The following is a 13,274-nucleotide window of genomic DNA, read 5'->3' on the forward strand; positions in this document are numbered from 1 at the left end:
GGTGTTTGCCCAAAGGAGTTGAAAATGTATGTCTACAAAACACCTGCACATGGATGTTTATAGCAGCTTTGTTCACAATTGCCAACACTTGAGAATAATCAAGACATCCTTAGCAGGTGAATACTATTATTATATTAATCAGCTCTAAGAAGAAACAAGCTATCAAGCCATGAAAAGCCATGGAGGAAACTTAAATGTAGATTACTAAGTGAGGGAAGCCAGTCTGAAAAGGCTCCATCTTGTATGGGCCCAATTATATGACACTGAAACAGGCAAAAGGATGGGACGTTAAAAAAAATTAATGGTTTCCAGGGGTCAGGGAGAGGAGGGATGCATAAGCAGAGTACAGAGGATCTTTCGGGCAGTGGTGTTATTCTGTAGGATACAAGAGAAGATCCGTGTCATTATATATTTGCCCAGTCCCACAGAATGCATAATACCCAGAGTGAACTCTAATGTAAACTACGGACTTGGGGGTGATTATGATGTGTCCACGTAGGTTCATCAGTTGTAACAGATGCCCCACTCTGGTGGGGAATGTTGACAATGGCAGAGGCTGTGCATGGGAGGGGTATGAGTGCTCTGAAAAAAGGAAAGTCTTTTTAAAAAGTTGACGGTCCCTGAGGCATATCTGTGAGCAGAGAAGACATGCGCGATGCACATGCCCACTGTCCATTGCATCCCATTCACACATAGCATTCATGATGCCCCACAGGCAGAGAATCCTAGAGGACCCACGGTGGGTGGGTGACTAGCCAGCCTCGACGCACGCAAGTACAAAATAGGTGAGTGTAAGGACGCTGACAGCCCTGAGAAGTCATGCTTTCTATCCAAATTGGAGATCATTTCAGATGCACAAAGAAAGCAACACATTCTTGAAAACATGAACAACAAAAGAACTCTGTTCTATCCTTCCTTCCTCATGTCACCTCCCTGTAACAGCCAATGGGCCGAAAATGATGTCACAGAAAGGGAGAGATGGGGCAATCCATGGCTTTTCCTTTTAACCCTTCCTTACTCATCAACAAACTCAAGGTGGAGGGTGTTGGTCAAATGTGCGAGTACCTAGAAGTGAAATAAACATCACTGACTATGTGTGCCATTTGCTTTTAGTAAGAACGAAATACATATGCTCATACAAGCTACAAAATACGAGTTGTGTGATTCCCGGGATTCTGCCTGTGAATGCATTGCATTTAACACCAGCACTGCACGGTATGTGGATGAATGGTAAAATTCACGTGAATAATTAAACATTTTATTTTTTCCTTACTTAGAACAACTTTGAATAGCAAATGAAATACCTAAGAAGCCAAGAGAGAGAGAGACTATGGAGAAAAGGAAATGCTCTCTCTCTATTTTTTTAGATTTTATTTATTTATCTGACAGAGAGCAAGCACAAGCGGGGGGAGCAGCAGAAGGAGAGGGTGAAGCAGGCTTCCCACTGAGCAGGGAGCCTGACACGGGGCTCGATCCCAGGACCCGGGGATCATGACCTGAGCCGAAGGCAGGCGCTCAACTGACTGAGCCCCATTTTAGCACCTCGAATAGTACTTTCCCCCGCTTTTAGAACAAGGGGCTCTGCATCCACTGTTACTAAGTTAACCACCACACAGCCCGCCGGTCAGAGTCGCAATCCGAACCCAGGCCTGGAGCCCAAGCTCTTGAGCCTCCGGGCCAGACTGCCTCTGTGATTATGTTGGCACAGTATGTGTGCATGGCAGATGCTTAATAATGTAATAATTGGTTTTATTACATTCCAGAGTTAAAGATAGAGCGCCTTGCTAGAATTGAGTTTACAGCCCACATTGTGGGATGTGCGATTGTGAATTCACTATCTGCTTAAATAGTATGTCTGTCCCTGAAACGTTGCTTTCTGAAAGGGGCTTTCTCTGGCTCTCCCTGTTTCTCTCTCTGAGCAGCCTTGGCTTTGCTTCATGACGAGGATCGCACTCTGTAACTCTATGTTTATTTGTAGGACTCTATGTTCAATTCCAATGAGCCCGGGGAGGGGGGTGCAGGGACAGGGCTTCTGTTCCTCCCCATTCTAAGCCCAGGGCTATATATAGCCTGGTGCTCAGCAAGTATTCATGATGGGCGCTTGAGTGAGCACATTAATGAATCAAGCCACAATAATTAGCAGTTTGCATTTCTCCGGCATGTTTTCTCAAGAACACTGAATATAGTATTTGCCATGTTTCTCTTTTTGCGTGGGCTGTTAGGGAGCTCAAAGCCGTATCTGTGAAGCCATCACAGCAAGCCAGTAAATCCACATGCGTATTTATCTCTGATCCTGAAGGCACACACTGATGCACCCACTCTTATTTCTCTATCTCCCTTTGCTATTTTTAATGGACGCTCCCATCTTGTATTACGTCTGTCCTTGTGAGACACTTCAATAAATATCCCTGCTGAAATTAAGTAAATTCAGCAGGCTGTCTTGAATTTCTAGCCTGCAGAGGAAAAGAATGCCCTTCCAAAGCCATCCTCCATCTTCAGAGCAATAAGCCACCCTTAGATTACCTGCTTTCTGGGGTCCAAAGCCCTTTGGGAGTGATGTTTCTGTGACTGGGGGCAGTGCAGTGGGTGACAAGCTAGTTCCTTCCAGTTAGGTGGCTAGGCGGTGGTGGAGGTGTTCTAGAATAAATGAAGGTGAAAGGCAGGCAGAACTGCAAAACCCTACAGAACGTGTTCTCCCGGCTCTGACCATGGCCCGTGGTTACTGGAGAAGGGAATCAGTGACCCAGGTCAACCTGAGCAGATGCAGTGGGTGAGCAGATGCTTGGAGTTCCAGGGAGGCATTAGTGCGAGAGAAATCAGGTGCTCGGTTTTGATTGGAGAGGTGAGAACAGCCCCCACATCCAGGAAGAGAACCTGCTTCTATAGGACGATGTCAGAGAGGAGGGCCCCACCCAGACTGGTGTTTGCCCTGCTCTGTGTATTCAGCCAGCAGGCTCCGGATGAGGAAGCAAAGGGCAGGAAGCCGGGCTCAGTTGACTGCCTAGCACTGGGCAGCACCAGCTGGAGACAAGGCACCCTGAGCAGGAGCAGCTCCAGGTGACTCCAGGGGACTGAAGACACTCCCACCAGGGGCTCGACAGGTAAGGACTTCCAGATTAGGCTTGTTGTTTGTGGCAGGCAGTGAAATATAGACACTGGGCATCAGAGGATTGAGTTCGACCCCAGCTCTGCCACTGATTCACTGTGTGGCCTTGGGTGTGTGTGAGCCTCAGTTTCACCGTCTGTGAAATGGATCCAAAGATAGCCTTACCTAAATGGGTCATAGAAGGATTACGTGACCATGTAGGCGGTGTCAGGTACGAAGCAACAGAAATAGCTCCAATTTGCATGGGAACATTGAGAGCCATTTCGAGTGTAAGACTTGGGGTAAAAAATCACCAGACAAAGGGGTATGCTAAGTGATTTGGGGACCACTGTCAGGACTAGAATCCCCCATAGGAAAGCTGACTTTGAGTCTGTGCCAAGGGGCATGGTCTAAGGACATGGAGGAGACAGGGAGAAGGATTCCTTGTGTGAATCTGGTTGTTTACATAAATTGTCTTATTTAACATTCAAAACCATCCTTCGAGGTAGGTGCTGGGTTCAAATCCCAGCTGCAGGACTCCAGAAGTCGGCATTGCCCTCTGAAACTCCTTACTGCCTTGAAGCGTCAAGGTGATTAGAGGGTGGGTGCCCTGGGGCCAGAGGCCACGGGCTGGCTGGGGGCCCCTGGGTGGGTTGCTTCACCTCTCTGAGCTTCATTTCCTCTTCTGTAAAATTAAGATAAACTATATATATATGGGGGGTAGGGGCAAAAGGAGAGGGAGAGAGACAATCTTTAGCAGGTACCACGCCCAGCGTGAAACCCGACACAGGGCTCCATCTCACAACGCTGAGACCATGACCTGAGCCGAAATCAATAAATAGATGCTTAACGGACTGAGCCACCCAGGCGCCCCAAGATAAATTATATTTTAAAGCAATATTTAAAAATGTAAAAATAATGCCAAAACTTCCACGATGTACAAAATAGCAGGTTAAGTAAAGATAGGGTCGGTAACAGCATCACTGTGTTTTTTTTTTTTAAATGCCGTGTTAAAATACATTCTTCGTCTCAAAGGCTTGAGTTTTCAGGCATCCCCTTAATTTTGCACCAGGGGCGAGCGCCCAATTCACCCCACCATCTGCGGGGGGCTTGCTGGGACACCACCGGCTTCAGGCCTGGGGTGTACCTGTCCTGCTTTGCCGGCAAAATAAGCCAAGAGAGGAGTGCGCTAAAGTTACTTCTATTTTAAGGGGGAGCGAGGAGAACAAGCCCAAGTCCCCAGTCATGGAGGATTCTTTCTTCCCAAGATTTCTGAAACTCAGGAACAGTTGGTTGTCTTTCTACCAAGAAGGCATGTGCTTTTGGAGAGCAAGCAGCCCGTCTGGACCCATCCTGGCTGGTTTCCCACGACAGCAGATGCTCGCACAGAGAGATGGAACAGGCGCAGGGGGTCGAGGACTCCGCTCCACGCGGGCTCATCCGTCCTGCTAGAGTGACACATTTGCTGATTGTTGCGCTGTTGGCAGCTCCTCTCACCGCTGCATAGCACTGGGAATAGTTAAGGATGTGACAGCCTGAGTCACTGGAGCCAGGTTCGACCCCAGCTCTGCCTCTTTAGAGCTCTCTGATCTGGGGGGGACGGAAGTTACTCTTCTTTACGTACTTAATCACCAACATCCATTATGTATTTAATCACCAACATCCATTAAACAAGCAAGGCACCTGTCCTCATGGGGTTTGCATTCTAGAGGTGAGAGGAATGCATCCCTGAGCCTCAGTTTCTTTATCTGTGTAGTGGGGGGAATCATGGGGTGCAGTAAGGAAAAACAGAGACAATGCAAGTAACGTTCCTCACCCCAGGGCTGGACTAGGGTGAAGCAAACAAGGCCCCTGAAGGCAAAATCCAGGGCTGGAGGAGGGGACGCTCATTCCCAAGTGCAGATTCGGCCCCTGCCCAAACCGGAGAGGAATGCCTCCTTGCATTTTGCACCTGGTGCCTCTCCAGGCCCTGCCTGGCTCCGAGTAAGCCTTCAGATAATCCTACCTGCTACACTATTAGCTGAAAGCTGCTTGGTGCAACACTAAGAATAAGAAATAAGATAGTAAGCTCTAAGCCTTCTAGGCACATCAACCATTTATACACGCATAACTGAGTGTTCCCACCGCAAGACATCAACTACCGAGCGTTCCTGAAACACCCGGTGCGATTTTGACAAGGGTACCTCTTCCCCTGGGCCCACATGGTCCATTCTAGGGCACAGGGCTTGGGGAGCACAATGAAGGATGGATTTCAGTCCTCATATGCCCCCTTGTGCAGGAGGCAGCCTGTCCCACTGTACATGGAGGCCCTCAGAGTGTCTACTGCACCCAGCACTGTGCTGGGGAACGCAGGGAGAGGCAGGTCATGGGACCTGACAGAGCAGGTCTGGTCTCTTTACTCATTTTGATCTTGCCTTTGGAGTTGGGGGGCAGAGACTTCGCTCTGCCAGGTGTGCCAGATGGCTATGTTGGCATGGGCCTCAACTGGGTGGTAAGGAGGACCCACAGTTCATTTACATTCCATGGCATTGATCAAAGGTGTTTCTGCTTACTTGGTGACTAATCCTGTCGCCATTCCACCGTTCAAGAACCTCCCCTTTTCATTTGACAGTCGTTTAGCTCCTTGCTGGAAGGCAGCTTCAGAAATGCTTTCTCTGGGGCAGCTTGTCCTGTGTTTACGGTTGAATCTGTTCCCTGGAGGAGGGCTTGTTGTTAACTTCTAACTACAAGGAGATGACACGAACACTAATCACTGGTGTAAAAGAGGAGGGAGGAATTCGATGACAAATTCTGGGGTGGCTAATTCACCTGGGGAACAGACCACGGAGCTAATGGGATCACAATATTTGTAAGAGAAATAAATAGTATTAGGAAGGACTAACGTTTTCTCGCCTGACTACTGCCAAGCCCTTGTGCTAAATCTTTGTGAAGATTGTTGATGACCCTTCAGTTGTGCATTCCTCCTCAAGTGTGCATTGACTTTAGATCAGACCACATTCCTTGACTGGTCATAATTTTAATTTCTTATTGCACAAACAGATATGCAGTATTTTATATTCTCTGGTGTATTACATTACAAAGAAATATTTAATAAAATAAAGGCATAGCTTACATGGCGGAGGACGTGTAAGAAAGAGAAAGCAAGGGGTGCCTGGGTGGCTCGGTCGGTTAAGTGACCAACTCTTGGTATCAGCTTAGGTTCTGATCTCAGGGTCATGAGATCGAGCCCCGCAGTGGGCTCCACACTCAGCACCAAGTGTGTTTGAGGCTCTTTCTCCCTCTTGCTTTGTGCCTCCCCTCTGCTTGTGCTCTCTCTCTCTCTCAAATAAATAAATAAAACCTTAAAAAAAAGTGGGAAGTTAAGAGTTTGAACTGCAGTACCAGGCTGCCAAGGGTTAAAGCCTGAGTTACTGACTTACCAGCAGATAACCTGTATTAGTCAGCTCATGCCGCCATAACAAAAATGCCATAGACTGGGTGACTTAAACAACAGATATGTATTTTCTCACAGCTCTGGAGGCTGGAAGCCCATGACGAAGGTCCTGGCGGACTCTGATTCTGGTGGGACCTCTCTTCCTGGCTCTCTTCCTCCACTGTCCTCCTGCTGTGTCCTCACATGGTGGAGAATGAGCAAGCTTTCTCAGTGTCTCCTCTTCCAAAGATGCTAATCCTCTGAGACCGGGGCCCCACCCCGCTAACCTCCTCTAACCTTAATTACTTCCTTAGAGACCCTGTCTCCGGACACAGTGGCAGTTAGGGCTTCACCAGGCGAATTTGGAGGGAGAAGCAGTTCAGCCCATAGAGGAACGTAGGCTCCCTGCGGGCAGGTTCTGCATCTGTAACATGGTATAATGTAAACACGTGCCTTGTGGGGTTCTTGTGAGGATGTGATATATCCATATAAGAAAGCACTCAGAGCAGGGTCCAGCATGGAGCAGGCACTGTGGAAATACTAAGTATTATTATTACGAAGGTGCAGCACATTTTATTTGGCCCTTATTATGATGGCTAATCTTTAGTCCTTAACTGCTATACACCAGCCACTGGGCTAAACACGATGTGGACTGCACTCCTTTTAGCTTCACATGAGAGCGATAAGGATGAGCCCGCCATGATCCTTTCTCCACCCCTCACCCTTACAACCAGGAGCTGAAGCTAATGCCCACAGCTGGTGTGAGCCGGGACAGAGAGTGTACCCGGTTTCACCACCGGGGACTAGATCCCCGGCCAGCTCCTCAGAAATGTAGGTCACTAGGGGACGCTGGGACATAAAGTGTGAGGAGAAAACTGCTAAGTCCGGCCCCCAGAACAGGATCCCTCACCCTTCACTCTGGTGACGTTTGGGGCCAGATCATTCTCTGCTGGGGGCTGTCCTGTGCCCTGCGTGATGTTCAGCAGCATCTTGGTCTCCACTCACTGGGCACCAGCAGCAGCCCCCTTAGCCTGAGCTGCGACCATCAGAAATGTCCCCTGGAGGGTAAAATATAGTCCCCAGTTCCGAAAACACTGCTCTCAAGTTATTGTGAATAAGAAAGAGAAGCGTATTCCTTTTTTTTTTTTTAAGACTTATTTATTTATTTGACAGATAGACAGTGACAGAGGGAACACAAGCAGGGGGAGTGGCAGGCAGAGGGAGAAGCAGGCCTCCCGCCGAGCAGGGAGCCCGACGTGGGGCTCGATCCCAGGACCCCGGGATCATGACCTGAGCTGAAGGCAGACGCCTAGCGACTGAGCCACCCGCGTATTCCTAAGAGAACACATTGTTTCTTTGAGAGAGAGTGAGAGCAAGTATGAGTGTGAGTGCAGCAGAGGGAGAGGGAGAATCTTAAGCAGACTCCACGCCCAGCACAGAGCCCAACATGGGACTTGATCTCACAACCCTGAGATCATGACCCGAGCCAAAATCAAGAATTGGCCATTTAATCCACGGAGCCACCCAGGCGTCCCAAGAAAACATTTTAATAGAATAATGTAACTCACTAAGAAATATCACAAGATCCAAAATATAAAATATACAGTCCAAGAATTAGGGCCAAACATCCCAGACTTTGGGTGTGTACCTCTCTCTGTCCCACGTGTCGGGGGCTGGCTCCATATAGGGCACACACGTCCCTCATTGAACCTTCCCCGCAAAACTGTGTTGAGCAAGAGCTGCTGGGTAAGTGCCACAGCCTCTCTGTCCTCGGTTTCTCAGCAGAAAATTGAGGGAAGAACAGTGTCTAACCCAGAGGGCTGTTGCAGGGACCAGGGCAAGTCCACACATGCAGATCAGGAGTGCGCAGCCCATAGAAAACTCTCCAAACCTGGTTATTGTCGCCATCATTAGGAATACTGTCATTCGCCACAAGAAAAAAATCCATTCAGTGGGCCCAATGCCTTGCCCAAAGCCTCGCAACTGTGGGATTTATGGAGGCCTGGCTCGCGCCAGAGTTCTTTTTCTCAGGGTGAGGTGGAAGCGCCCAGACAAGCAGGAGAGAGAGATTGCTCCCAACACAGGCTGCCCTCTCCCTCCTCCCTTGGGGCCTGAGTTCCTCACATCTCCACAGTCACCTGGAAGGGTGAGGCTGGCCGGAGCCAGTGGGCCCTGCACACCCATTCTCGGGGAAGGACAGCTGGAGACCCAGGCTCCCCCGCATTTGCAGGCTGACAACACAGAGGACCTACAAAGACGACCCTGACAAGATTGGGGAGGTTTGGGACACCTGGGTGGCTCAGTTGGTTAAGCGACTGCCTTCAGCTCAGGTCATGATCTCAGGGTCCTGGGATCAAGCCCTGCATCGGGCTCCCTGCTCCACGGGAAGCCTGCTTCTCCCTCTGACCCTCCCCCTGCTTGTGTTCCCTCTCTCGCTGTCTCTCTCTCTCTCTCTGTCAATTAAATAAATAAATAAAATCTTAAAAAAAAAAAAAAAGATTGGGGAGGTTTCCAGATGCCGGGGCAGACGATGATTATGGGGCCCGAAGGCAGAGGCCCTTCCCCCATCTGAGAATCCGTGTTCTGTGTATCAGGGTAGGCAGCATCTGGGGGAGGTCCCTGGCCCAGGGGAAGCTCGTGCACCCCAAAATATCCAAAACAGTGGCCCAGCTGTCACAGAAGTCACCTGGAGATCTTGAAAACGTACTAGTGCCCTGGGCCCCACCCTGGAAAATCTGAGGGATCCGGTCCAGCTGGGGCCTGGGCACGGGGATTTAAATCCACCCCCCCCCCGTTTCTCCTGCATCCACTGATTATGGCCTCAAGGACACAGCCGGAGGTGGAGAAGTAAAATCCCTTTCTATCCGAACGACCCCTCACAGAGACTGACCCCGTGTTCTCAAAATGCTAAGGCCTCAAACATGAGTCCAATTTCAAAAACAAAATGCCCCGCCATATGGCATGGCTGGTGTTTAATGTCAGAATAGGTCATTATAAACAAAACAAGTAACACCAATGGTTCATGAAAGAAAGGGCATCACCTTCAAATTTGTTTTTGTTTTTTTCTTTGTTTTTTTGTGGGGTTTTTTTTTTTTTGGTTTGTTTTCAAAATAAAAACTGGCTCTTTCAAATGAATACAGCTTTCTTGATGGAAAAACTCCTTGTCTCATTATTTTTTTCTCATTTGTTGGACACTGGAGAAAACCCCATCACAGACAGGAATTATTGTCTGAATCACCTTGAGCCTCAGTTTTGCCATCCGTTAACTGGGGGTAAAGAGGCCTTGCCTCCGAGTCCTTGAGCTGGGTTATAGAGAGATCAGCTCACCCTGGTTTGCCCTGGTGGGGGAGTGGGGGACTGGGGGGAGGACTTTCCTAGTTTTAGCGGGAAAGCCCTGCACATCCGAACACCTTCCTTCCCAGGACAGCCCGGACTGATGCTCACCATCATGGTATTCTCCATGTGTGCCTGATTACGAGACTCCCCTGTGCATTTACTAAAAATACAGATCCAGGGCTCCAGCCCAACTTTTTGGTGAGAGAATGTTGGGAATCAGAGGTGATGCTGTGTTCCTCAGCTGATTCTCACTATCAGGGAGCTTTGGAGTAAACTGCCTGCAAATCTGCATAAGAATAAAGATGACAATTCCGGACTTCTAGCTCTATTACAAAGCTGTCATCATCAAGACAGTATGGTACTGGCACAAAAACAGACGCATAGATCAATGGAACAGAATCGAGAGCCCAGAAATGGACCCTCAACTCTATGGTCAACTTATTTTTGACAAGCAGGAAAGAATGTCCAATGGCAAAAAGACAGTCTCTTCAACAAATGGTGTTGGGAAAATTGGACAGCCACATGCAGAAGAATGAAACTGGACCATTTCCTTACACCACACACAAAAATAGACTCCAAATGGTTGAAAGACCTAAACGTGAGACAGGAGTCCATCCAAATCCTAAAGGAGAACACAGGTAGCAACCTTTTCGACCTTAGCCGCAGCAACTTCTTCCTAGAAACATCGCCAAAGGCACGGGAAGCCAGGGCAAAAATGAACTATTGGGATTTCATCAAGATAAAAAGCTTTTGCACAGCAAAAGAAACAGTCCACAAAACCAAAAGACAACCGACAGAATGGGAGAAAATATTTGCAAACGACATATCAGATAAAGGGCTAGTATCCAAAATCTATAAAGAACTTATCAAACTCAACACCCAAAGAACAAATAATCCAATCAAGAAATGGGCAGAAGACATGAACAGACATTTCTCCAAAGAAGACATCCAAATGGCCAACAGGCACATGAAAAAGTGCTCAACATCACTCGGCATCAGGGAAATCCAAATCAAAACCTCAATGAGATACCACCTCACACCCGTCAGAATGGCTAAAATTAACAAGTCAGGGAACGACAGATGTTGGCGGGGATGTGGAGAAAGGGGAACCCTCCTACACTGTTGGTGGGAATGCAAGCTGGTGCAACCACTCTGGAAAACAGTATGGAGTTTCCTCAAACAGTTGAAAATAGAGCTACCCTACGATCCAGCAATTGCACTACTGGGTATTTACCCCAAAGATACAAATGTAGGGATCCGAAGGGGTACGTGCACCCCAATGTTTATAGCAGCAATGTCCACAATAGCCAAACTGTGGAAAGAGCCAAGATGTCCATCGACAGACGAATGGATAAAGAAGATGTGATATATATACACAATGGAATATTATGCAGCCATCAAAAGGAATGAGATCTTGCCATTTGCAACGACGTGGATGGATCTGGAGGGTGTTATGCTGAGTGAAATAAGTCAATCAGAGAAAGACATGTATCACATGACCTCACTGATATGAGGAATTCTTAATCTCAGGAAACAAACTGAGTGTTACTGGAGTGGTTGGGGGTGGGAGGGATGGGATGGCTGGGTGATAGACATTGGGGAGGGTATGTGCTACGGTGAGCGCTGTGAATTGTGCAAGACTGTTGAATCACAGATCTGTACTTCTGAAACAAATAACGCAACATATTTTAAGAAAAAAGAAAAAGAAGAAGATAACAGGAGAGGAAGAAAAGGGGAGTATGTCAGAGGGGGAGACGAACCATGAGAGACGATGGACTCTGAAAAACAAACTGAGGGTTCTAGAGGGGAGGGGGTAGGGGGATGGGTTAGCCTGGTGATGGGTATTAAGGAGGACACGTTCTGCATGGAGCACTGGGTGTTATGAACAAACAATGAATCACGGAACACTGCACCAAAAACTAATGATGTAATATATGGTGATTAACATAACAATAAAAAAATTTTAAAAAGAATAAAGATGACAACCCTAATCATGGCTACCACTTCTATGGTGCCCACCGTGTGCCTGGCTCTCTTCCCTGCACCTTGCATATAGTAACTCATTTAATTCTTGCAACAACCCCCTAAGGCGGGTGCTATTGTCATCCACATTCTTAAAGTGTTTTTAAAAAGATTTTATTTATTTATTTGAGAGAGAGAGAGAACACAAGAGGGAAGGAGGGCTAGAGGGAGAGGGAGAAGCCGACTCCTGCTAAGCAGGGAGCCCAGTGGGATAGAGGGCTCCATCCCAGGACCCTGGGATCATGACGGGCGAATGCAGTGTCCTTCTTTCTGTCTGAGCCGAAGGCAGACGCTTGACTGACCGTGCCACCCAGGTGCCCTTGTTATCCCCATTTTACAGAAGAGGAAACCGAGGCCCATCAAGGCTTGGTAACTTGCCCTGGATCATTCTCATCCTTATCCTACGTGCTACGTGGCTCTCTACCTCGATCGTTCGGCGCTGGGCTGGCACGCGGCTCACTCTCCCTACACATCAGATGTGATTATCCTGATTGTTTTATTAAGCTGTCCTATCTTTAGGGCAGGGGAGGACTTTCCATGCTCCAGCCAACCTTTAACAGAAGCTGTAATTGCTAAACGTGAAATTGTTCCCCTTGACCTCCCCAAACAGTCTGACCTCGCCCTGGAGGCTGACTGTATTCATTTCTGCTGATACTGACAATGGCCAATAGGTGGCAGGAACCTTTTGTTTTTGTCCCGTGTAAATCCTGCTCTTTATACAAAATCTGAAGGAAGAGCAGGAACCATTTCAAAACACCCATGTTCTAACTGCTGGTGGGAAGCAATATTCTGTGAATCCAGGATATCCCTGCAAAAGACGGGCGAATGCAGTGTCTTTCTTTCCATTCACTTGGCCCTGAATTTGCCAAGAAGCTACTTCAAATCCACAGTTATCAGGAAAACGGAGGAGCCCCAGCTCTGTGGGATGAAAAGTTCTCCTGTCTGCTCACATCACACTTCTTGCAGCCCGAGATTTTTCATGACCTCAAACATTTTTTGAAAGTAGCTCCCCAAATTGGACTGAATCTGAACTGAATAAGAAGAGCTTGAAAAGTTTGCAAACCCATGGGTGACTCATTTTTAATTTTGTAAAAAGCTGGGCTCAGGTGGTGACATAATCTTCTGCGTGTCTATCCTTGTGCGTGGCCTTGGTCAAGGCCTTACACCTACTAACCTCAGTTTCCTTGTCTGTAAAATTGAAATAATGGTACCCATGCTTTGCGATTATGCAACAAGGAGTCAACGAGTTTACTCTAAGTAAAGCCCTTCGAATAGTTTCTCAACACATGGTAATCACTCACCAATTTGGTTGTTGTTGTCACTATTTTGTCATCACTGTGGTTGTTAGAGTTGTCATCTTTATTTTCATACACAGTGGGTTCAAATCCTGGTCAGTCTAACTACCACCAGCACTGTCTC

The 13,274-nt window shown here is 47.8% G+C and overlaps 1 protein-coding gene across 1 annotated transcript in view; it reads left to right on the plus strand.

Annotated features, from left to right (window-relative positions):
- The first annotated feature begins 2,993 nt into the window (after window positions 1–2,993).
- BCAS1 (brain enriched myelin associated protein 1) overlaps window positions 2,994–13,274 on the plus strand; it is a 96,202-nt gene continuing 85,921 nt past the window's right edge. The window contains exon 1 of the mRNA XM_073883919.1: window positions 2,994–3,101. The gene's annotated coding sequence lies outside the window, so the exon portion shown is untranslated. The remainder of the gene's footprint in view (window positions 3,102–13,274) is intronic.

This window comes from Callorhinus ursinus, unplaced genomic scaffold (assembly GCF_003265705.2).
Source record: "Callorhinus ursinus isolate GAN/ISIS: 27379988/994484 unplaced genomic scaffold, GSC_fseal_2.0 scaffold53, whole genome shotgun sequence".
Classification (NCBI taxonomy): domain Eukaryota; kingdom Metazoa; phylum Chordata; class Mammalia; order Carnivora; family Otariidae; genus Callorhinus; species Callorhinus ursinus.